Here is a 22,656-nt window from a genome sequence, read left to right as displayed (position 1 = left end):
AGACATCCGCTCCTGGCCGCATCTCCCTATGCATCATTGAAGATGGGGGCATCAAGAGACAACGGTAACAAAATGGCCACTGGACTAAGAAACTGCTCTTATCTCTACTGATGACAGGCTGACTGTCCGCAATGATCAACAGTGATGCTGAAAAGTTGACTGTCCAGCTTTAAAGAGACTAGATGGACCAGACTGTCAGATTTCCTGTTTCAAGGCACCTTGCGATTCAAAGCTCCATCATGCCCAGAACTCTCCTGCGGCCTTGATGTTTATGGGAAGTCCTCACTTTGGGAGATGGGAGGGAGATATGTCTTACCATCCCCCACACCGCCTGGTCTCCATCAGATCCTCATCCATAGGAAACCTGGCCTGTGTAGACCACCCAGGACAGGCCTTACTGCTGGCTGATAACCCAGGGTGTGGTTGAGGACCAATAGCATCTGTATTCCTTGGGAGCTGGTTAGAATAAGAACTTCAGGCCTACCCAGATTTGCTGGATTAACAGCGCTGTTTGAACATGAAAACCCAGGGGATTCCTAAGTATATTAAAATTAGTGAGGCCCAGGCCTAGAGCCTAAAGTTTGATTCAGAAGATATATCCAGCTTCACAGAACTCTTTTTTTTTTTTTGATTTTTTTTTGTTTGTTTTTGTTTTTGTTTTTGTTTTTCGAGACAGGGTTTCTCTGTGTAGCCTTGACTGTCCTGGACTCGCTTTGTAGACCAGGCTGGCCTCAAACTCACAGCGATCCGCCTGTCTCTGCCTCCCGAGTGCTGGGATTAAAGGCATGCGCCACCACGCCCGGCGACACAGAACTCTTATTAGACTCCATCTATATTAGCCAGTTTTCCATTACTATAACAAAATATCAATTTTATAAATTATAAAACTTTTAGTCAAATTATAAGGAAGAAAGAGGCTGGAGAGATGGAAGCACGTGTTGCTCTTGCAGACGACCTGGATTTTATCCTCTTCTCCACCACGCGGTGCTGGCTCACATATAACTCCAGTTCCCGGGGATCTGATGCGCTCTTCTGAACTCCACAGGTACTAAGTGTGTACATGGAACACAGACATACGTGCAGGCAAAAACCTCAGAAATATAAAATAAACAAATCCGGAACATGACAAAATCTGGCATGGGAGCCTAGCCAGGCATGATGGTACAGCACCCGGGAGGCTGAGGGGGGAGGGTCTCAGGTTCAAGGCCAGCCTGGGCTTATTCTTTAACAAGACGCTCTCAACAAAAACAAGAAGTGAAGTTTGTGTTCATAGTTTCAGAGGTTTCCAGCTGTGGTCAGTTGTCCCATTTGCCAGCTGTGGCTGCCTCACAGCAACCGGGAAGCAAAGAGAAAGGGGAGGACCTGCATCCCGGTAGCCTCTTTATTATTTATTTATTTATTTATTTATTTATTTATAATTATATATACAGTGCTGTGCCCTGCATGTACACCTGCAGGCCAGAAGAGGGCACCAGATCTCATTATAGACAGTTGTAAGTCACCATGTGGTTGCTGGGAATTGAACTCAGGACCTTTGGTATGGCAGTCAGTGCACTTAACCTCTGAGCCATCTCTCTAGGGCCCCCAGAAACCTCTTTAAGGGCACACACATCCCCAAGGATCTCACTTCCTCCGACTGGCCCTACCCCTTAAGAATGTTTTCAGTAGTGTCATGTGCTAGGAACCAAGCCTTCACCCCAGAAGCCTTGGGGAGAAACTCCAGACACGGATGATGGCAGCGTTTGAGGTGGAGGAGAAGAAAATCGGGACATAGATTTAGAGGCCCGCTCTGAGCCATGCCCCTGCCTCAGCAGCTGCAGACCTAGCTACAGCTTCAGCACACAACTCACCCTGGAGTCCTGGGGGGGGGCGGGGGGAGGTCCACCGATTACTTTTTTGTGGCTGTGATAAAACACCATCACCAAGGCCTTGTTCTAGAGGGGTAAGGAGCCCATCATGGCGGAGAAGCACGGAAGCACTCAGCAGACCTGGTGGACGAAGCAACAGCTGAGAGCTCACATAACTGAACTACAAGCTTGAAGCAGAGAATGCTCTCAAACCTGTCTCCCCCACCCCCTCAAAGGACAAACCTCCGCCAGTAGCAAGGCCACACCCCTGAAACTTCCCCAGACTGCCAAGTGTTCAATTGCTGCAGCTTATGGGGGACATTCCCATTACAGCCACTGTATGGTCCTGACATTTGCTATACCCGCAGCCGCCTGCCAGCCTCTCTTGGTGCCAATACACAGGCCCCAAGCAGCTGGGGCCTCTCCCTTGCCGTGACCAACTCTCAAGGAGGCCGGGAAGGCTGGGTTTATTTTAAACCTATAATTGAAGGTTGCTCGTTATACGACAACAAAACCAAACCGTGCCCTCCAAACCTTAGGCTGCCAAACTCGGTGTCCTAAATAAGGAGCAAGCTGTCACTCCTTCCTCGTTTTACTTTCAGGAGAAGAGAGCTGAAGCCAAGTGGGGAAGTGACCTGCCAGGCTTCGGCTGCGGGCCTGGCCAGAGTCTTGCCTGCCTCCCACAGGAATTGACAAATGGTCATGGCTGAGGCCCAGACTCCCAGATGAGGAGGGTGGGGTGCAAAGCTGCTCACTGGCTCTCCCTTCCCACAAGGTACCCCACACGGCTCCCTCACATGGATGTTAGACCTGTTTGCTCCACATGAAAAAATTAAAGCCAGGAGTGGTGGCGCACGCCTTTAATTCCCAGCACTCGGGAGGCAGAGGCGGGCGGATCGCTGTGAGTTCCAGGCCAGCCTGGTCTACAAAGTGAGTCCAGGACAGCCAAGGCTAACACAGAGAGACCATGTCTCGAAAAACCAAAAAAAAAAAAAAAAAAAAAAAAAAAAAAAAAAAATTAAGGAGCTTCAGGGAAAATGGGAAGTGGGGGGGGGAGGGAATCAATGAAAACTGAATGCAACCCGGTGTGGCAGTACGCGGCTTTAATTGAAGCACTGAAGAGGTAGAGGCAGCAGCTCTCTGTGAGTTTTCAGGACCAGCCTGGTCTACATAGAGGATTCCAGAACAATCGGTGCTATGTAGAGAGACCCTGTCTCAATACAAATAGCAAATCTGAATGCGACTCTCTTCCTTTCCTGCCTTTCTGTGCACACTGCATAGCGCTATAACAGATTGACGCAACACCCCACCCCACTCTGCTGTCAGATTTTCCCCTTAGACTTTGCACATGATGCCTTCAGCCTCAGTCCAGTGAGCTGAGCAGGGAAGTGACAAGAGCCTTGTTAGGATGAAACTGCCTAGCAGACACAAGGCCCATGCACAGGGTGAGGTATCCACGTCCATGACAGGAGGACCGATGCCCATCATAAGGACAGCAGCTGGAAACAAGGAGGGAGCAGCACATGGCTCCAGTGAACTTTGGAGGCAGTGGTGATGTGGCACCTTCCAAGTACCCCAAGGTCGCTGGTGAGGCCTTGGTTCTCTCGCTGCACTATGAGAGACATATGACTGACAGTTGGCAGGGCTGTGCCAGTGATGGCTCACGTCGGCATGGACCATCCAGATCTGGCTTTGCCCTCCTCCCAGGAGCCTCAGCGGGGCCACACACCCACACCCAGACATTAGAAGGCAATTCCCTCAGTTGCCGTTGGAAATCCCATTTCAGACCTGCTGACCCAGGATTTCAGGCAAGGGAACCTAGCCGTGAGTTAGGCTAAATTCTCATGGTTCTGAAGCTTGGAAAAGTCTGCCAACCACAGCTCCAGAAGCCGAAAACCGTGCAGGACTCTACCCCTGAGATACCTGTCTGTCTTGATAGAGATCTTCTCCAAGGCTCTAATGGATATCAACCTAGGAAGATGATCAAAGCTTCCTTATAAAATGGCATTATAGGGACTGGAATTATTGCTCAGTGGTTACAAACACTAGCTGCTGCTCTTTCAGAGGACCAGGGTTCAATTCCTAACATCCACATGGTGGCTCACAACACAGACAGTATTCTAAAACATTTTTTGCCCATCTGCTGCTGATTACATGTGGGGATGTAGGCCACAGGGATTCAGGATGAGTACCTGTAGTTGCAGATTCTATACAAACCTTCCACACTTGTGGCATTGCTTTGCTGGAACAGCTCTCTGAGATCTGGCAATAATCAGCTCTTCCATACAGTCTGGCGTCTTCCCCGGCCCACACAGCTACTCTCTGTGTTGGCACAGCGGAGCCACCCACCCAGGATCAACTCCCATCCTCCTTATCTCACTCATTAAAGTCCTGATTCTTCTCAGGTGAGTGGATCTCCATGAGTTCAAGGCCAGCCTGGTTTACACAGAGAGTTCAGATAAACCCTGTCTCTAAATTATTTTCTTAAGGCCTTGATTCTCTGGGATTTGTATCCTGCTGGGGAAAAGTTGGAGTGAACTGTGACCTTGACTGTGAGAGGAGAGAGGAGAGAAGGGATGGATGAGTCACAGGGGAGATGTGGAAAATGACATCATCCGGGCGTGGTGGCGCACGCCTTTAATCTCAGAGGCAGAGGCAGGAGGATCTCTGTGAGCTCAAGGCCAGCCTGGTCTACAAAGTGAGTCCAGGACAGCCAGGGTGACATAGAGAAACCTTGTCTTGAAAAAAAAAAAAGGATGAAAACGTGTGTGTGTGTGTGTGTGTGTGTGTACCTCAGTGTGTGTGGGTATGTGTGCCTATTTGTTCAAGTATGGAGTGCAGTGACTGACATGTCTCCATCTGTTGGCCTCCTTACTTTCTTTGAGACAGGGTCTCTCACTAAAAAGCTCAGATGCTCAAATTGACTAGACTGGCTGGCTGGTGAGCCAGTGACCATAGAATTATAGGATCAGGGCGCCACACCCAGTTTTTTTTCCAAGGATACCGAGGATCTGAACTCAGGTTCTCGCATAGCAACATTTCACCACTGAGCCATCTCCCCAGACCCCAACCTGGACATTCTTAACTGGCACGCTAAGTACATCATGCTAAAATAGTTCTGTTATGGGTGGGCAACCTTTTAAAAAATTATGTCTGGGTAAGTACACACATGCACTGGCTCTCTCTCTCTCTCTCTCTCTCTCTCTCTCTCTCTCTCTCTCTCTCTCTCTCTCTCTCTCTCAGTATAGTGAGGGAAGGTGTGTGTGTGTGTGTGTGTGTGTGTGTGTGTGTGTGTGTGTGTGCAGATTGGCTTCTTGTAGGAAAGCTTAAAAATGACCTCCAGAGATGAGCAGAAGCCTGGCAGGTGACAAGAAGCAAAAGGCCCTGGGCCTACCTGTGAGATGCTGGAACTCCCAGGAATGAGGCCAGCAGGAGACGGAGAACTGGGCTGGGGACTGGAGGTATGGTGGGTAAGCCCGCCCAGTCCTTCACTCCCCAGCACATTTTACAAAGCACCAACACCTGCAGATGCTGAGCGAGGCTAAAGGAGAAAGTAAAGGGAGCAGACAGACTGACCTCTCGGCAGGTCAGGAGGGACGAGCAGCAGCAAGTGATGCTGATGCAAGAAGGGTAGATATGCTATCCACTGAGGTGGCAAACACAGGCAGTGAGGACAGTCAGCGGCAGGAGGAGGGACTTGTAGACCAAGCTCATAGGGAAAGTCATCTGGAAGGACTTCAGGAGTCAGGCGCAGAAGGCTTGAGCATCTGCACGGCTGGGAGCAGCCACGGGAGGCTCTTGAGCACAGCAGTTAGCACAGGGCCAAACTGAGCTCTAGTAATTGTTCATCCTAGCTACACCAATCAGTGTTCTCTAGACAACGCAGGCCTTATGGTTGGAGTAACCCAACAGTGGCTATCTTACATTGGAAAGGCAGAGAGGCCAGTCGTTGCTCCAATGGTGAGGCTGGATGCCTCCACACTCCTAATCTGTCTCTGAAGGCCTGGGGGATTTCTAGAGGGCCACTGGTCTTCAGTTCACACCAGAAGCCCCAACAACCTGGCTCTAATATCAGCAAAGGGATCAGCAGTAGCAGCGATAGGGTAGATGACCTGGGCATCAAGAGCGACAGCAAACAGGCGAATACGAAGAGCCTTCTTCCACATCCTTTTATCTGCGCGGCCATCAGAAGGTGCTGCCCACACCTAGAGCGAGTCCTCCCACGTCAAATCATGAAGAGAATCCCCCAGCAGATTCCCAGCAGCCTGCCTTGTAGTTGATCCTGGATCCAGTCAAACTGACAACCAAGATTAGCCATTCTGCCATCAGCTGAGGCAAGAGGGAGCAACGCTGGACTGGAACAGTGCTAAGAGGAGCAAGGGCAAGCTCAAACTCATCACTGCTTGGCTGAAAGGAAAAAAAAAAAAGATGAGGGGTAAGTCAATGCATCAATGTTGTAATTTGGGGCCTGGGAAAGATGAGGCAATGATAAGCCGAGGAAGCCTACAGTGGCCCTGACTTGATGGATCATGAGATTGCAGGTTCTGTCTTGTTTGAGGTACCTCAGTGAGCCTTGGTTAGCAAGTACGGAGAATCCAGATCAGACCAGCTCTGACACAAATGAGAACACATGTCAGCCTCTATCCTGACAGTGGCCTTGTGTGCAGGCAGATCCAGATGCTCTGGGGCTAGCTCCAGAGCCTTGCTGCCACACTCCTGCCCTGCTTTCCTCCCTTCCTTGTCATCCTTGCAGGTCCCCAGTATGGCATCAATGGTGGCCCCACCAGGTCACTTTGATACTGAGTTTGATACTGAGCAAACCTAGGAGCTTGTCCTGCTAAAAGGCCAGGGTCTTTTCTTCCTGGCCAGTATGAGCCTGGGTCCCATGTGAGGCCACAAGTCATTTGTGTGGTAAATGAGCAGATGTCTATCACTACCTGAAATGACCATAGAGGCGGGAAGAATTGTCACCTCTCCCAGTCTCCAGATTATAACATTGGTATGTTGACTGAGCATTAATCTTAATCGTTTTTCTTTCCCTAAGAGATGGGTCCCAGGACTCAGTCCCAGAAGAGTGGACCCCAGGATGTGTCCTTGAGAAGTGGTCCAAAGGAGGTAAACCCCAGCAGGTGGTCCCTAGGAATTGGGCCCCGGGAAAGTGATTGCCAGGAGTTGACCCTCAGGAGGAAGTCACTATCCAGAAGTGTTCCCTGGGAAGGTTATCAGTAGGAGGGTGGTCCCCAAGAAAACTTGGCAGTGGAACCAGGAAGGAGACAACTCTACTAAGCCACTTGGCCATGGTGGGCATCCGCAGCAATGGGCTAGCTCATTAGTGACGTGTCTTTGGTATGATGAAAGTGCTCTAGGTGGGGCGATTGAGCCTAGGGAGCTCTGGAGAGCCACAGCCAGGAGTAAGGTAGTTTAAAGTGGACTTGGAAGGAGAAGGAAGAAGAGGAAGAAAGCGGCAAAGAGAAAGAAGAATGAAACCAAGGTGGGGCAGGGCGGAGAAGACTTTGAAAGAGTCACTACATCAGGTACAGCAGGAGCTGAGGGTGGGATGATAAGGACCAGAGAGCTGTGCGAGAACCATCACCCAAGGGGGGGGGGGCAGTGTGTGGTCCCTGAGCCAGCCTCCGAGGGTAGGGGCTGACACCAGCCTCCGAGGGTAGGGGCTGACACCAGCCTCCGAGGGTAGGGGCTGACACCAGCCTCCGAGGGTAGGGGCTGACACCAGGCTCCGAGGGTAGGGGCTGACACCAGCCTCCGAGGGTAGGGGCTGACACCAGCCTCCGAGGGTAGGGGCTGACACCAGCCTCCGAGGGTAGGGGCTGACACCAGCCTCCGAGGGTAGGGGCTGACACCAGCCTCCGAGGGTAGGGGCTGACACCAGGCTCCGAGGGTAGGGGCTGACACCAGGCTCCGAGGGTAGGGGCTGACACCAGCCTCCGAGGGTAGGGGCTGACACCAGCCTCCGAGGGTAGGGGCTGACACCAGGCTCCGAGGGTAGGGGCTGACACCAGGCTCCGAGGGTAGGGGCTGACACCAGCCTCCGAGGGTAGGGGCTGACACCAGCCTCCAAGGGTAGGGGCTGACACCAGGCTCCAGGAGGAGGTAAAGAAGTGAAGCTGGGGAGTTTGACAAGGAAGGAGAAGAGAGATTAAACTGTCACCTGCGGTGGGGTGCAGGGAACTGGGGAGTCTTCCGAGACTAGAGGACAGGAGCTTGTGGGAGGGGCAGATAAAAGAGACTCAGAGAGGACAGAATTGTTACTGAGGCAAGTGAAGAGAGAGAGGGATATTGGTTGCTATGGCCACAAGGGAGAGAGGAAGGGACGGCATTGCAGTGACGAGGAGACCTACAGAAAACAGGTGTCTGCCTCCCCCAGAGAGGGGGACACGGGAAGAAAATGGAGGAACAAAGGTCTGTCAGTGGGATTAAAAAAAAGGATGCCACTGTTGGTGGATTCAGGGATATGAGTGGTTATTTGCAAAGCGCCAGCTGGGGCCAGGACCAGTTTAGGAACCCAGGACAGTGTAGTGCCAGAGAGGCCCCTGAAAAGCTGGAGGGACAGCTACAAGGGGCATGACCTTGTAGGTATGAAAACGAGCTTAGCATCAAGAAACAAAAGGCAGCTGTTCGGTGTGTGCGCCAGTCATGGGGGGGGGGGGGCGGGTTAGGAGAGTCTACAGGCAGTGATAGTAAAGACCGGAGCTGGCTGGAGGGAGCAGTGGGATTGAATAGGTCCTTTGGAAGCAAAACAAGAAGTAGACTAAGGAAAAATATCCCCAACCCAACTCTGAAGGCGTGGCCCTGGAGTGCAGGTCTCCTGTGACAGCAGCACAGTTGTGCACTCTGGGGCTGTCCCACCATGCGGTGAATTTTATCAGCCTGTAAGTTGGTCAGGAGCCACAGCTGCTGCCAGAATCCCAGGAAGGCCAGCTACCTGCAAGGGGGTGGCCAGCCAGCCTTGAACTCTGAGAGGCAGCTGTGTGAGGCTTCACCTGAGCCGCCCCCCCCCCCCCACCAAAGGATCTGAAATAGCTTTATTCAGGGTTACCTTAGGGCACAAAGAACAAAGGAGCCCATTTCTTGCCTGTAGAAAGCGGAAACAAAGGCACACACCTTGAAGGCGCCATAGAGGGGATTCTTTGCTTACTTGCTTTCCTTCTTTCTCAGCCCTCCCCCCCCACACACACCCTCCCCATAGGCTTCTACTTTTTCCAAACCTACTTTATCTGAGGTTAATGCTTACACCTCCCTTCCAACCCACCTACCCTAGATAGGAGAGAAAGGAGGTTTATGGGAACAGGAAAAGTAGACCTTTTTGCACTCCGTTCCTGGGAGGGATTCCCCTGGTGTAGTTGGCAGGATTTCAGCAGACCAGCAATTCCACCAAAACTACTGCAGGAACCTGGAACAGCAGCAGCAGGGACCCAGAGCCCTGAAGCATCATTTTTTTGGATGGTTCTCTCTAGGAGCATCTCAAAGTGGACTGATGAACAGCCAAACAATAGCAAGACCCAAAAAGCCCCAGCCTCCTGTTTTGGGCTCATATATGTATCGCCACTCAGAGTCTGCACTAAGATGTGTTTCAGCTGGCAAAAACCAAACCCTACACGAGGGGGTTCATCTTCTAGTGGATAAACATCACCTGTTCTCTCACAAGTCGCACACTTGGGATCAAAACAAAAATGTGTGTACATCCACACACCTCTCCCCGACCTTTCTTTTTTTGGTTTTTTGAGACAGGGCTTCTCTGTATAGCCCTGGCTGTCCTGGAACTTACTTTGTAGACCAGGCTGGCCTCTTACAGAGATCCACCAGACACTGCCTCCCGAGTGCTAGCATTAAAGGTGTGTATCCACCATGCCCTGCTTATGGAGGGAGATTCTAAGGGTCAGGGTGCCTGAAAGACACCTTGTCACTATAAAAGAGCACCAGACTACCAGGGTCCTGCAAAGTAGGGTGACAGGACAAAGAGGCTGGCTCACATCCAAAGAATCTACAGAAATCCCCCTCAGGCAGGCTTCACTCCTGTGTCCTCCATGACTTTCCTTTTATTTATTTTATTTTATATTTTATTTATTTTATATTATATTTTTTATTTATTATTTTATTTTATTTTTTATTATTTTATTTATTTTATATTTTTTAAATTTTATTTTATTTTATTTTATTATTTTATACAAGGTTTCTCTACGTAGCCTTGGCTGTCCTGGACTCACTTTTTAGACTGAACTCACAGAGATCCACCTGCTTCTGCCTTCCGAGTGCTGGGATTAAAGGCATGCGCCACCCCCCCCCCACCCCCCCCCCCCCCCCCGGCCCAGCATCCATGCCTTTTCAATGGAGACTGACACCTTAAATCTTCTTCCCAAGCCTGGCCCCACCCACCTTGCCTTCTGCTGCACCTGATGCTCTTGGATGACCACACCTGTGGTCAAGCTGGCCTGGGAATTTAATCAGTGACCCGTGTGGGGCTCACAGAGCACGTGTCTGTAGCTCTGACCCTCCTTCCCAAGCTTTTTCCTCCAAGACTAGTGGTCCTCTCCCTGTGGCCACACATTTGTCACCTGGGGAGCATCCAGATCCCCAGAACAGTGACGGTGTGGGGCCTCCCCAGGCCAACTGGTCAGCGCCTGTGGGATGGGGTCACGCAGTAAGAGCTTTCTAAGGTGTGGTGTCAGCTAAGACCCTCCTACCTAAAGGAACCATGGGGCGGAAGATCGTAAGACGCTGATAGGAATTGGAGCCACGTAACGGGCTTCAAATCCCAGCCTCATTATTATATTCAAGCCGTTCAGGTCCTCTAGACTTTAATTATCTTTATCTCTAAAATGGGTATAAAATGTCCTTTCCCCAGCACTTGAGCATCGGAGCTCAAGCAAGCATGTGCCCACGGGCTTATAAGTTTAAGAGACAGATCTCCAACGTCCGATCTCCAGGGACATACGGGGATAATGTGGTCCTTTCAAACACAATGACCTGGGGCCGGGGCCACCATGATGATTTGTGGATGTGGGCATCTGCCATCAAGCCTGAAGAGATTGATTTCAGGAATCCACATAGTAGAAGGAAAAGAAAACAGGATTCCCACCAAATTATCCTTTGTCCACCCCCCAACACTGTGGGGAAAACGTCAACTCCAGTTTGTGGTGTGACCTCCTCTTGAGATGTTGCATGCTGACGCCCCCTGTCGGCCATTCTTGGAACTGCACCCCATCCGATGGCGTTCTGCACCTCTCCATAGGTGGTGTGAACCCTTCACCTCCGACTCAGAGAGGGAAGGTACCCAACACAGCGTTCAAGGATCACTGACCAGTGGGGATCTGTTTTGTGTCCCACAGTCCTCTGTATCATCACACTATCTGCTGGGTCCTGAGTTCAAATTTCAGTGTTTATTTGTTCATTTAGTTGAGTCGTGCTATGTAGCCTACTTTGGCCTCTAACTTCTGGGCTCAAGCATTACCTGGGACATCCGGTGGCACCACCCTTTCTTCTGAGTTTAATTTTTGTTTGTTTGTTTATCCTTTGAGATCTGTGTAGCCTTGGCTGTCCTGGACTCACTTTGGAGACCAGGCTGGCCTTGAACTCACAGCGACCCGCCTGCCTCTGCCTTCCAGTGCTGGGATTAAAGGTGTGCGCCACCACGCCCGGCCTGAGTTTAATTTTTTACTAGCACTAGAGTATGGCTCCTCAAGAACCAGTTCAGAATCAAAAAACAAAACAAAGCGGAAGGGCTCTCTGTATGTTCAAGATCTTGGAAGATGCGCATATGTTCATTTGAATCCAAGATAAAGTGGTTCATGAAGTTAGGAAGGGCAAATGGGGTGCCAGCAGCCTTGCTGAGATGCAGCAGCACCCCACCTCCCCAGAGATTCTTTCAGATTTTTTCCCGTTTTTTTTTTTGTTTGTTTGTTTGCTTTTTGTTTTGTTTTTGTTGTTTGGTACAGACTCATGAGCCAGACCCCTGAGACTCCAGAGTTTGACTTAGACTGGTGGGGTAGGAGGAGGAAGGACGGGGAGGGGGAGGGGGAGGGGGAGGAGAGGGGCTGTTCCCAGGGGATTCCAATGCAGTGGTTCAGTGGATTCGCTTTATCTGTATGTGACTGTGTGAACAAAGGTGAGCCTGTGTCGTGGGCCAGATGCAAGGCTGCTTCCTGCGGCCTTCACTTGCTCTTACATTCCCACCTGAAGTTTCAAATGTGCTTTTGCCACAAGTCCCACAGCACAGTCATTGGATACACCTGGGAAGACCAGGGTGATTGCCTTCACCTTTTGACTTTGACCCCGCCCCTAGGTCTGGCCCCCAGCAAGATTCATACATGTCTATAAGCCTTTCACATCAATTTATTTTCATCCAATTTGATTCAAAGCAACTCAACTCAATTTACATCAGCACAATTCAAGCTCACAGTGAGCATCCACACACAGAAACCATCCTCTGATGGACAGCCGGGGGAATCCACCTGCCTCCGTATAACTCACATTGGCATGAAGCGTGGGTGCCTGGCTCACCTCCTCTAGAGGGCTGTAGACTGGGGGTGGGGGTGGGGGACACTCGGCCGTTTATTTATTTGGTTTTTCAAGACAGGGTTTTTGTGTAGCCTTGGCTGTCCTGGAGTCACTCTGTAGACCAGGCTGGCCTCACAGAGATCCACCTGTCCCTGCCTCCTGAGGGCTGGGATTAAAGGCATGGGCCACCATGCGTGGCATACACTTGATGCTTTATGAGAACACTCACTAGCAAACATTTCCTCACATGGTCATGGAAACTTCTGAGGTGTGTTCAATCAAGGGAGGTATGCTAGCTTGCTCCCTCACAGAATCCTCTGTCTCCTGCCATCTTTGTCATGAGGCCATAGATGACGTGGGGACATGAGAGCCTGCTAACCCAAGTAGCCCTAGAACTTGGCCTGAGGTTCCTCCATTCCTGGCTAGTTAGACTCTTCCCCTCCTACACACTAGCTGTAAGAGACACAGGGTTTCCTGGGAACACACCCCATAAAGACAAAGCAGCTGTTACTCAGCCACAAAGCCCTAGTGACACAACCATCTCCAGCGGTGACTTCATAGAAGACCCAGATGAGGGTCCGTTGAGCAGCTGGTGCTCTCCTACACTTCACAAACAGCAAGCTGGGGCAGAGATGACATCCAGGCCACAGGCACCACTGGCCTAGGCAACTTCCTGAAGCAGTTGAAGCAAGCACATCTTGCACCTGAGACCACAGGATGGCTGAGCGGCAGGGTCCTGTTCCCTCAGTGTGCCTCTTTCTTTCTGCGCCTGAAAAGAGCAAAAGGAGACAGTGACCTGAGACTGAATGCTGAATGCTCTCCCAGTCACTGCCCCAGTGTCTGAGGCTTGCAGGACAGGACAATGGGGCCTGGGGCCATCTTATTACAGGGGTGGCTTTCTGTCACTGTGTGGCTCCAAACACTTCACCCATCAGAGAGCGAGGGATTCTCCCCACCAGGCTCGTCATCCTATGAAGAGCCGAAAAGAAAGTCTAAGCTGGGAGTTCAAAGGCATTAAAATTGGCCAGAATGTGAGTCCCTCCCAGAAAGAAGGCCAAACAATGGTGCCTCTTCACCTGGATTTCATCAAATTTTCCTGCTCCAGGAGGGACATGGTGTGAACACAAAAGTTTCACCATGCCACAGAGTAAAACACAGAGACCACACAGGACTCTGGAGAGGTATGGAGCGCCCGGCCAGTCTCATATTCCTTCATCCAGTTAACACACTTGAGCGCCTGCTGTATGCCAGCCTGCGGACTAGGAGGTGGAGTTGCTGTTCTCAGGAGCAAGACCTGACCCTCACGGTCAATGGCAGCACACACGCCTTGAGGACTCAGTAGGAAGGTGGCTCAGTGCATAAAAGGCTTGCTATGCAAGTGTGAGGCCCAGGGTTTGGGTCCCCAGAACCCACATAATGCTTGGGGACCTCAGAAGGAACTAGAGTGGCAGGGGACCACCACGTCCACGTGAGGACACTAACATATGCTGTATAAGCATGCAGCAGCCAGGTGCATCTGTGCACATTTGTGCAGGTCCAGCAGCAAGCAGTGGGGCCGGCTGCATGCACAAGAGGAAGATCTGAGATTATTTGGAGATGGATGAAATGAGGGAGGCCGGAGGACTTTGAAACAGGTCATGGTTTGGAGAAAAAAACCGCAGTGCTTTTAGTGGTAGACATGATGCTTATGCAAAGAAGGTTACATAGGCTAGGCATGTGGATTTAGCAATCTCCATTGGATTAACTCTAGCTACCATTATCTCCATTTGACAGGTGAAGACACAGGCAAGACAAGTCAGGGGAGTAAGGCACGGTTATCCAGGCCCTAAGTGTGTGGATGGATTCAGGTAAGGGTTCATCCCATTAGCTCAACCATACTGTACTGTCACCCAATGAGTGGGAACAACTGCTCTGCTCCTCTCACACCACCACGTGCATAAGTAACGCCCTGCAACAGGCAAAGCGGAGGAGGGTCAGCTTTCTTTGTTCCAGCTTGTTTCTGTTGGGGAGACAAATGCGCTGAGTGTCGTGGGTTGGTCTGTGTGTGGCGTGTGTGTGTGTGTGTGTGTGTGTGTGTGTGTGTGTGTGAAATTCCATTAACCATCCAAGTCTTTTCCGTTCTGTTGTGATGTGTAGCTTGGAGTGGGGTGTGTCACAGGCATGCTGTGCCAAGGGCCAACTGGATTAAGTTGCATGTTTAGGAGTGAACTCCTCCCAAGCGGCTCCAGCTTTCTTTCAGGTTGGCTGGGAGGCCCTGGGAACCAGCAGTTCAGACACCGCCATACCCTCCATAGGCAGCAGAGGGCAGCAAAAGCACTTCTGTGCAGACTGGCTTCAAAGGGAGTCTGTGATAACTCCCGCATTAAAATGTTTTAAAATTTTGTATTTTTATTTGTGTGTGTGTGCGCGCGCGTGTGTGCAGCAGCGCCATAGTGTATATATGATCAGAGGGCAACTTAGTGGAGTCAGTTCTTTCCTTCCACCATGTAAGTGCCCCAGCCCAGCTCAGGCTTGGTGGCAAATGCCTTTATTTGCGGAGCCATTTTGCCTGTTGCTGTACTTTCTTATCTGGAAGATCCCTATGGTGGTGGATAGCATCTCTTTAAAGTTATGAAGAAAAAGGCCGGGTGTGGTGGTCCACACCTTTAATCCCAGCACTCAAGAGGCAGAGACAGGTGGGTTGCTATGAGTTCAAGGCCAGCCTGGTCTACAAAGTGAGTCCACAACAGGCAAGGCTACACAGAGAAACCCTCATTTAGAAATGTGTACATTTTCATTTTTTTCACTAAAACAAAATTTATTATGTGTGTGTGTGCACGCAAGTACCACTTATGTAAAGGTCAGAGGTTAAACTTTGGAAAGTTGGTTCTCTGCTTCTCCTTGGATGCTAGCTTGTGCAGCAGGCACTTTTATCAGCTGAGCCATCTCACCGGCCCTAACTAGGTTTTCTGAGACCAGGACTCAGTCTGTGTAGCCCAGGCTGTCCTTCAAATATCAGGCAAGCCGCCCGCCTCAGGCTCGGCCTCTCATCCATGACCAGCTGGTATGTAGTTTAAAGTATTAGTGAGACCACTTGTTAACTGTCAGTGGTGACCACTGCTCTGGCAGAAGGCAGCATTCCTGGTCTCTCTCCTTCCAAAGCAGTCATGGCTAGTGGGCAGCTTGTGTAGTCTGTGAGAGGCTAATGGCTTTTGCTTGGCACTATTTGGTAATGCCTGGTCATTATGCCTGAAGAAAGTATCCAGTTACAAGTCAGTTTAGCAACAAGCCTTTCACATTGAAGCTTCAGCTGTTGTTTTCATGCCTTTTTAGATCTACCTGATGGCACGTCACAGGAACCATTTATCAGCAATCACTGCACTTTGGCTGCCATTTCCTCTGGTTTGGTTGGCCCTTACAAACAAGAGCTAAGCAGCAGTCTACACAACAGACACCGCCAGCTCTTTGCATAGACTCAAGGGCAGCAGCTGCCTGAAGCAGTCTGCCTGTCAATCCCTAACAGGGCATGCAAACTCCTCCTCCCCTCTTTTCAGTGGGCAGTGTCCAGGAGGTAGTTTGGTTTTGGAGGGGGAAATACCAAGCAGTCACATGATTGCTTGGGACACAGACTGGTTTCTGTATCTTTTGTGGAAGTTTCCTGTCAAATTATCTTTTTTTTTTTTTTTTTAAAGATTTACTATGCATACAATATTCTGCCTGCACGTAATGCCTGCAGGCCAGGAGAGGGCACAAGATCTCGTTATAGATGGTTGTGAGCCACCATGAGGTTGCTGGGAATTGAACTCAAAACCTTTGGAAGAGCAGCCAGTGCTCTTAACCTCTGAGCCATCTCTCCAGCCCCTTCAAATTGTCTTACACTTTTAACTTAACGTCCTTATTTGCAAATGTATCACAGTGTGACCAAGTAAAGAATTCCTATCAGACACCTACCATTCAGGTACTGTTTGAAGACTCCATCTGGTGACTTGGTGTTGGCTGGGCTGAGTTTGCAATGTCAGACCACGTACATTTGAGGCAACTGATCTACCATTGAGCTACAACCATAGTCTTTGAACAGTTCTGGTCCTAAAGCTCACATTTCACAAGAGTGAAACAACCTAAGGACCAGGGGGTAAGAAGGCAACAAAGCAACATGTGCCACGAGCAGTCAGGGGCAGCGTCCTGAGGTAACTGGCAAGGCCCCCCACTGCTGGGGCCTGGAAGACGGAGAGAGGGTGTGCCAGTGAGAGCAAGGCAGGGGTGCTCTGATCTAGACCTGCACACCCTGCAGGCCACAGTGGATTTTCAGCTGGACAGAGTCAAGATCCTGCCTTGGGTGGGACAGAGATGCATCACTGAACACCAGGGCTGGACCAGCTCACAGGGGGTTTATGTGAATAATGATCTGACCTCCAAACAGGAAGCATGTTAACACATTGGCTCTCTCTTTTTTTGGGAGGGGGGGAGGGGCTATAGAAAGCTGTCTGCAACTGCTTTGAGGATCACACTCATCTTTGGAGGCCCAGAAAAATTCAACATTCATATTTATTGCTTTTATTATAAAATATAAGCACTTTACAAACATTTTGAAAAGGAAAGAATAACTTACCACCCTAGCACACAGTCTGTGTCAGCATTTCAATGTCTCTCAAATCTAGCATTTAAAGACTAATCTGAAATGTAATACTATTCCAAGTATTTAAAAGAAAACATGAAAATACTGGTTCTTATAGGCCTTGTTCTAACTCTTCAGAGCATTTTTTTTCCATCATAGAAAAGACTAAAATCATTAGTAATAAAGCTACATTCTCCAGAGTTTGCAGCCTCTAATCAAGTGACCTTTCTGTAAGGAACACACACAGTGAGACTTCACAGAGTGCAGCTCGGAGAGACACCTAGGTGCTGCTGCCTCAGTGGGTACCCAGATGACGGATGTTTAACTGGCTGCTTTGTGTATGTGTGATTGTTGGAAACCTAAATTCTTAGCATAGGTGGGAGTAGGAGGGAGGGTCTTAGAATCCTCAAATGCCTTTTATGACCATGGTCTGCAAACTCAACAGCCCCAAAACACATGTGAAATGTGTGCGTGTGTGTGCACATACTCACATGTGCAGTGCTGGGGATGGACCCCAGGGCCTCACACACACCAAACTAGCTCTCTACTACTTAGTTCCACCCCGAGCTCTTTTCAGACAAGGCCTCACGCTGCCCAGGCTGGTCTTGAGCGGCTGGATTAAAGGCCTACGTCATCCAGCTTAGTGTGGAATTCATTATTGATTCCCTTGGTTCTACACTACTGTTATTTGAAATGGCAACACTTTTTTATGTAGTGAGTATATTACCATTAAAAAAACATAACTCTGAGCAAACATATGATGAAATTTCTCTTTCCTTTTAGGACAGGATCTTACTACATAGACCAGGGTGGCCTTGATCTCTCAAGAGATCCATCTACCTGTACTTCCCAAGTGCTGGGATTAAAGGCATGTGAGCTACCATGCCTGAACTATTTTTCTTTTTTCTTCTGTTTGGTACTTTAGATGCCTTTATGTGTCTCATCTCTCAAACCAACCTGTGACATGGGCTGGTACTTGAGGAAGTTTTCATATTGTACAGATGCTTTCCCAATCAGTTGGGGAAGTGCTAAATTACAAGAGCAGATCCAAGCTTCCTGAAGGGAATCGAGAAATAGAAAAGACTAACATGCCACAGGCAGTTAGAGTGGCCCAGGAGAAAGTAACTTAGACCAGAAAACCCAGGACTGAAGCAAGCAACCACACATGTGAGAAATGCCGAAGCTCCAAAGCCAGCCATCACTCGACAGCTGACTTAGGGTTGTGAAGCTTCTGGGCTCGTAGGGTGCCACAAGATCCTAGAGGAGCAGGCTTTGCTGGCAAGCCTGGTGAACAAACAAACAAACAAACAAACAAACCAAGGTAGCCAGGCACCCAGGGGCCATTCTGACAAAGGAGAAAACACAGACCTAGGAGAAGCAGGAGCGCCTGCAGGACTTCAGATCAGACTCTCAAGAAGCAAAGAAAAGAGGCAGAGATGGAGAGGCAGGGGTTCAGCTACAAGGCTCAGCAGCTAAGTGTTCTATGTGGCCTGCTGTCAGCATCCTGGTGTTGGACAGGGCAAGTGCTTGGTCAGGGCTATCCCTTGAAACCCTACCTAGGCTATCAGACCATGTGTGAAAACACAGCATGGTGACCACTGGCTCATTCTTCTCTGTGGCTCCTGAGATTCAAGGACTTCTAGGCAAGGTTTCAATATAAAGTGTGTGTGTCTGTGCGCGCGCGATGGCTAACTTCAACAAAAAAAAAAGGAGCCAAGAATGTTCTCATGCTGACGCCATTGTGATCCTCAGTCCCTGGGGTAGCTACAGCCTCAATTTCAAGCCCAGCAGCCTAAAGCCTGCATCAGGTCTCAGTCCCTGCTACAGCGCCTAGCATGGAGGCCTGACAAGCAAGTATCAGTATGAATGAACAGGCAGAAGAGGTGGTGAAGGTAAAATGCAAGACCACCTAAAGCAGACACATGCAACTCTAACAAGCTGCTCAGGAGAGTCAAGGGGATGGAAGCCCGACCCCTGTATTCCAGGAGCTGACTGCTTCAACCTCCCACTGGGGTGACAGTAAACAGTGCTAATAACTCACTCAGAAGCCAAGCAACAAGTTTAAGATGGTTGATTAATTTGATTTCAAAAAAAGCATCCCTCACAAGCCAGAGAGACTGTTTCTGGGTGAACAAACTGGATCTGATGATCAAAGGCTTCTCTCTTTTTTGACACAGGGTTTCTCTGCATGGCCCTGGCTGTCCTCACAATGGTCCGCCTGCCTTTGCCTCCCAAGTGCTGGGATCACAGGCGTGCACCACTGCATCCACACGGTGCTGAAAGAAAGTCTAAGATGTAAGTTCAGAATGTTCTGACAGCCAAAAGCTTCTGGAAATATAGCCACTCCAAATGTTCTGACAGCCACCAGTCTGCAAGCTAACAGGTTAGCAAACCTGCCCAGGCAGCCTTGGCTCATCACTAACCCACCAGGCTAGGCACACTGCATGCCCTTTTAGCCCTTTCCATCTTTTCCTTTCCTTTTGTACTGGGGACTGAAACTAGGGCCTCACCCATGCTAATCAAATGCCACCCAGCCACACACCCTTTGCATCTCATTTTTAGTCTTCATTCAAGAAAGACCCCTCCTTGCATACTTGGTGGACTGTATTACTTCACATCCAAGTCCAAGCAGCACACTGTCTCGCTTCCCTGGCTTTATGGGTAGCATTACAGTACCGCACATTCACAGGAAGAGCTACCAGTCACGGCAGGTTGTGTTTCAGATGCGCTGAGAGCACTTGACTCCAGAAAACCTTAAGCATGCTGGGGGCAGATGGCAACCTGTCAGAGAGGAAAGCAAAGCTGCCTCTAGCTGAGACACTGGACCCAAACCCTATGGCCATGTGACTTCTCCACCCCCCTTTTCTAAGTAAGCAGCTATCCTGACAAACCATATGACACTGCTGTACCAACCAGAGGTTTGCAGTTAACAGAGCCAAACAATTAAAAAGCATCCTTCAAGTTTGCACTCAGCTCATCAAGAACCAGAGGCTGCAGACAAACCTTTGGTCAGCACCCACAGCTTAACACCTAGGGGTCTCCTAGTTTCCAAGTGGGCAGATCACACTGTACCAGCTCTCCATTCAGCTTCTTGGCTAACGAGCTCATCACTAGGAATATTTATTTATTTTACAAGGAATTACTTATTTTTAGCCATGTATATGACTGTGTACGGGCACAGTTCTGAGTCACCCGACATGGATGCTAGAACTGAACTCAGGGTCCTCTGCAAGAGCAGTAAGTGCTCTTAACCACTGAGCCATCACTCCAGCCCCACCAAAGGATTTATGAACCACACCAGTCACCTGGCAAGTGAAAGGGGACTGCATTTTCTTTTCTTATGAGGTGTGTAACGGCCAGAAGGACAGCCGTGGGCTCATGATGTCCTCCACCTTTGAGACAGGGCTGGCCAGCAAGCCCCAGGGAGCCTTTTGTTCCCTCTACTTCCCCAGTACATGCCACCAGACCTGGCATTTTCACATGGGCTCTGGAGATCAGTCCCAAGCCCTCGTACTTGCAAGGCCATTGTCAACTGAGCTGCTCCCAGTCTTTGTTGTCTGTTTTCTCGAGACGGTCTCACTCTGTAGTTCTGGCTGGCCTACAGCTCACTAAGTAGATCAGGCTGGCCACACACTCAAGAGATCCACCTGCCTCTGCCCTGTGCTTCTTTATGCAGTCACAGGTTTCTGCCTGTGAGCTAGGGACAGTGAGTTCACAAAACTCAAGGCTCACAACCCAGCAGAGGGAGATATGCTAATAGGAGGAGCAAATGTCACAGGCCCCTACAGAAGACTATAAACAGGAAAGCAAAGGGACAAAACAGACACAAATTACCTGTGCCTTGAAGACTAGAGAGCTATTCTTTGGGCTTTCCAGGCATACTAGATTTTCTTTGCAATGTCTTACTGTGCCCAAAAGAAAATCCAAATTGAATACAAACTAGATCAGAAGTCTTGTAACCTCAGACCTGTCCGACCTACCTGCATAATACAAGCAGATATTCCATCTGTAACCTTAATATGGGTATTTCAGCTAAAAAATCTAATCAAACAATACAAATGTACTGTTTTTGTTTTTGTTTATTATTTATGCAGCATTCTGCCAGAATATGTGCCTGGACTCCACAAGAGGGCACCAGATCTCATTATAGATGGTTGTGAGGCACGATGTGGTTGCTGGGAATTGAATTCAGGACCTTTGGAAGAACAGACAATGCTCTTAACCTCTGAGCCATTTCCCTAGCCCTAAACGTACTGCTTTTGTTTTTTTGCAATAGACTTACAATGGAGGCAGACCAGCCTTTCTTATGATCCTTCTACCTTAGCCTCTCCAGTGCTGGGATTACAGGCATGTACCATCACACACGGACAGATGGTTTTAAAGAATATGACTGTTAGCTGGGCATGGTGGCACATGCCGTCTTTAATCCCAGCACTTGGGAGGCAGATGCAGGCAGATCACTATGAGTTCGAGGCCAGCCTGGTCTACAAGGATAGTCAAGGCTACACAGAGAAACCCTATCTTTAAAAACAAACAAAAAGTATATGACTGTTTTCTAGAGATCCATATAAAGCATATTAATGAAGATTAAATGGGGGTATTATGGTTAAATTATAAAACTTAAATCTCCAGTTCAAGTAATTCTACACACATACACACTCACACAGTATAGAAATACATTTTGCAGTGCCTATGAGCTAAGTGGCAAGTGTGTTCAATGTGTGCACATCTGTATATTTAGTACCAAAAATGATTTCAACTTCCTGCTGTTGGCTTCTGGAAAATGAATATTTATAAGCTGCCCAAAATGCTTGGCTTTACAAAATGTCTGAGATGTTGTATGTAGTTAAGGAATGAACATGACAGTTTCTAATAAAGACATCTCTGAAGCATATTTAACAGCCTCCAATGACTTTCATTTCAATGGCTTTCTTCAATGTACAAAGAGAGACCAGTGCACCTGTCCCAGTGAGCCATTTTAAAGTTCATAAACAGGAGGGCCCCCAACAGAACACAGCTCCTGACTCATGTCTAACAAACAAGCTCCTCTTCCTTCTAAAGACAACTGCAGGGTACCCAGTTTCAGTTTATGTCCTTGCATTCTAAGATCTAGAAAAGATCCCTAGAACTTCAGATATAATCACAGGTCTAGGTTTTGTGTAAATAAAAAATCAACCGAAACATGCAAATATCAACAAAATTAGTGCCCTGAAGCAACTATTGCTTAGCTATCTGCAAATAACTGCTAAGTCGTGCTCACTCCTCTCAGGAAGTTCTCTGCTGACTTATTTACTCCAGGACCAATTAGCACAATCATGAAACCTAGCATCACATGCACACTACTAACAAAAAACATGACCATTAGGTTGCTTCTCACTAAGCTGGGGGAGGGAGGATTCACTTAAGAAATATAGACCAAGGTTACTGACTAGTACTATGGTTGTAAATGCCATCCATCATTGAGTAAGTACTTCAACTGTAGAGAGAAAGTCTTAATTTAAGCTAACATACAATTTTGGAACTCAAAAATCAAGGGTCTAGTCTATCAAAATCTTGCTGAGAGCATATGTATTGCTCCGAGTTAAACTGAAATTGTTTTGTACCATAGTGAAGGAATTAAAGACCATCCTGAGCATGGCTGCTAAGACCCCATCTAAAAACAGATAAAATTCATGACTCAAATGCACTACCCAGCACATT

At 48.9% G+C, this 22,656-nt stretch overlaps 2 long non-coding RNA genes across 3 annotated transcripts; one reads left to right on the top strand and one right to left on the bottom strand.

Annotated features, from left to right (window-relative positions):
• Positions 1-906: 906 nt before the first annotated feature.
• LOC311605265 lies at positions 907-4,211 on the bottom strand. Its single transcript, XR_014781872.1, has 3 exons — positions 4,040-4,211; positions 3,771-3,818; positions 907-1,048 (listed from the first exon to the last, which is right to left on the bottom strand). It is a non-coding gene; the product is annotated as an uncharacterized lncRNA (long non-coding RNA).
• Positions 4,212-11,511: 7,300 nt separating this feature from the next.
• LOC311604806 lies at positions 11,512-22,115 on the top strand. 2 transcript variants are annotated; one of them, XR_014781687.1, is made up of 3 exons: positions 12,171-13,543; positions 14,136-14,209; positions 14,602-22,115. It is a non-coding gene; the product is annotated as an uncharacterized lncRNA (long non-coding RNA). The 2 variants fall into 2 exon arrangements; XR_014781686.1 differs by having other exon boundaries at positions 11,512-13,543; positions 14,136-22,115.
• The last annotated feature ends 541 nt before the right edge of the window (positions 22,116-22,656 follow it).

Source organism: Acomys minous, assembly GCF_964271855.1.
Source record: "Acomys minous genome assembly, chromosome: 9".
Classification (NCBI taxonomy): domain Eukaryota; kingdom Metazoa; phylum Chordata; class Mammalia; order Rodentia; family Muridae; genus Acomys; species Acomys minous.
This window is presented reverse-complemented; position numbering and strand designations above follow the sequence as displayed.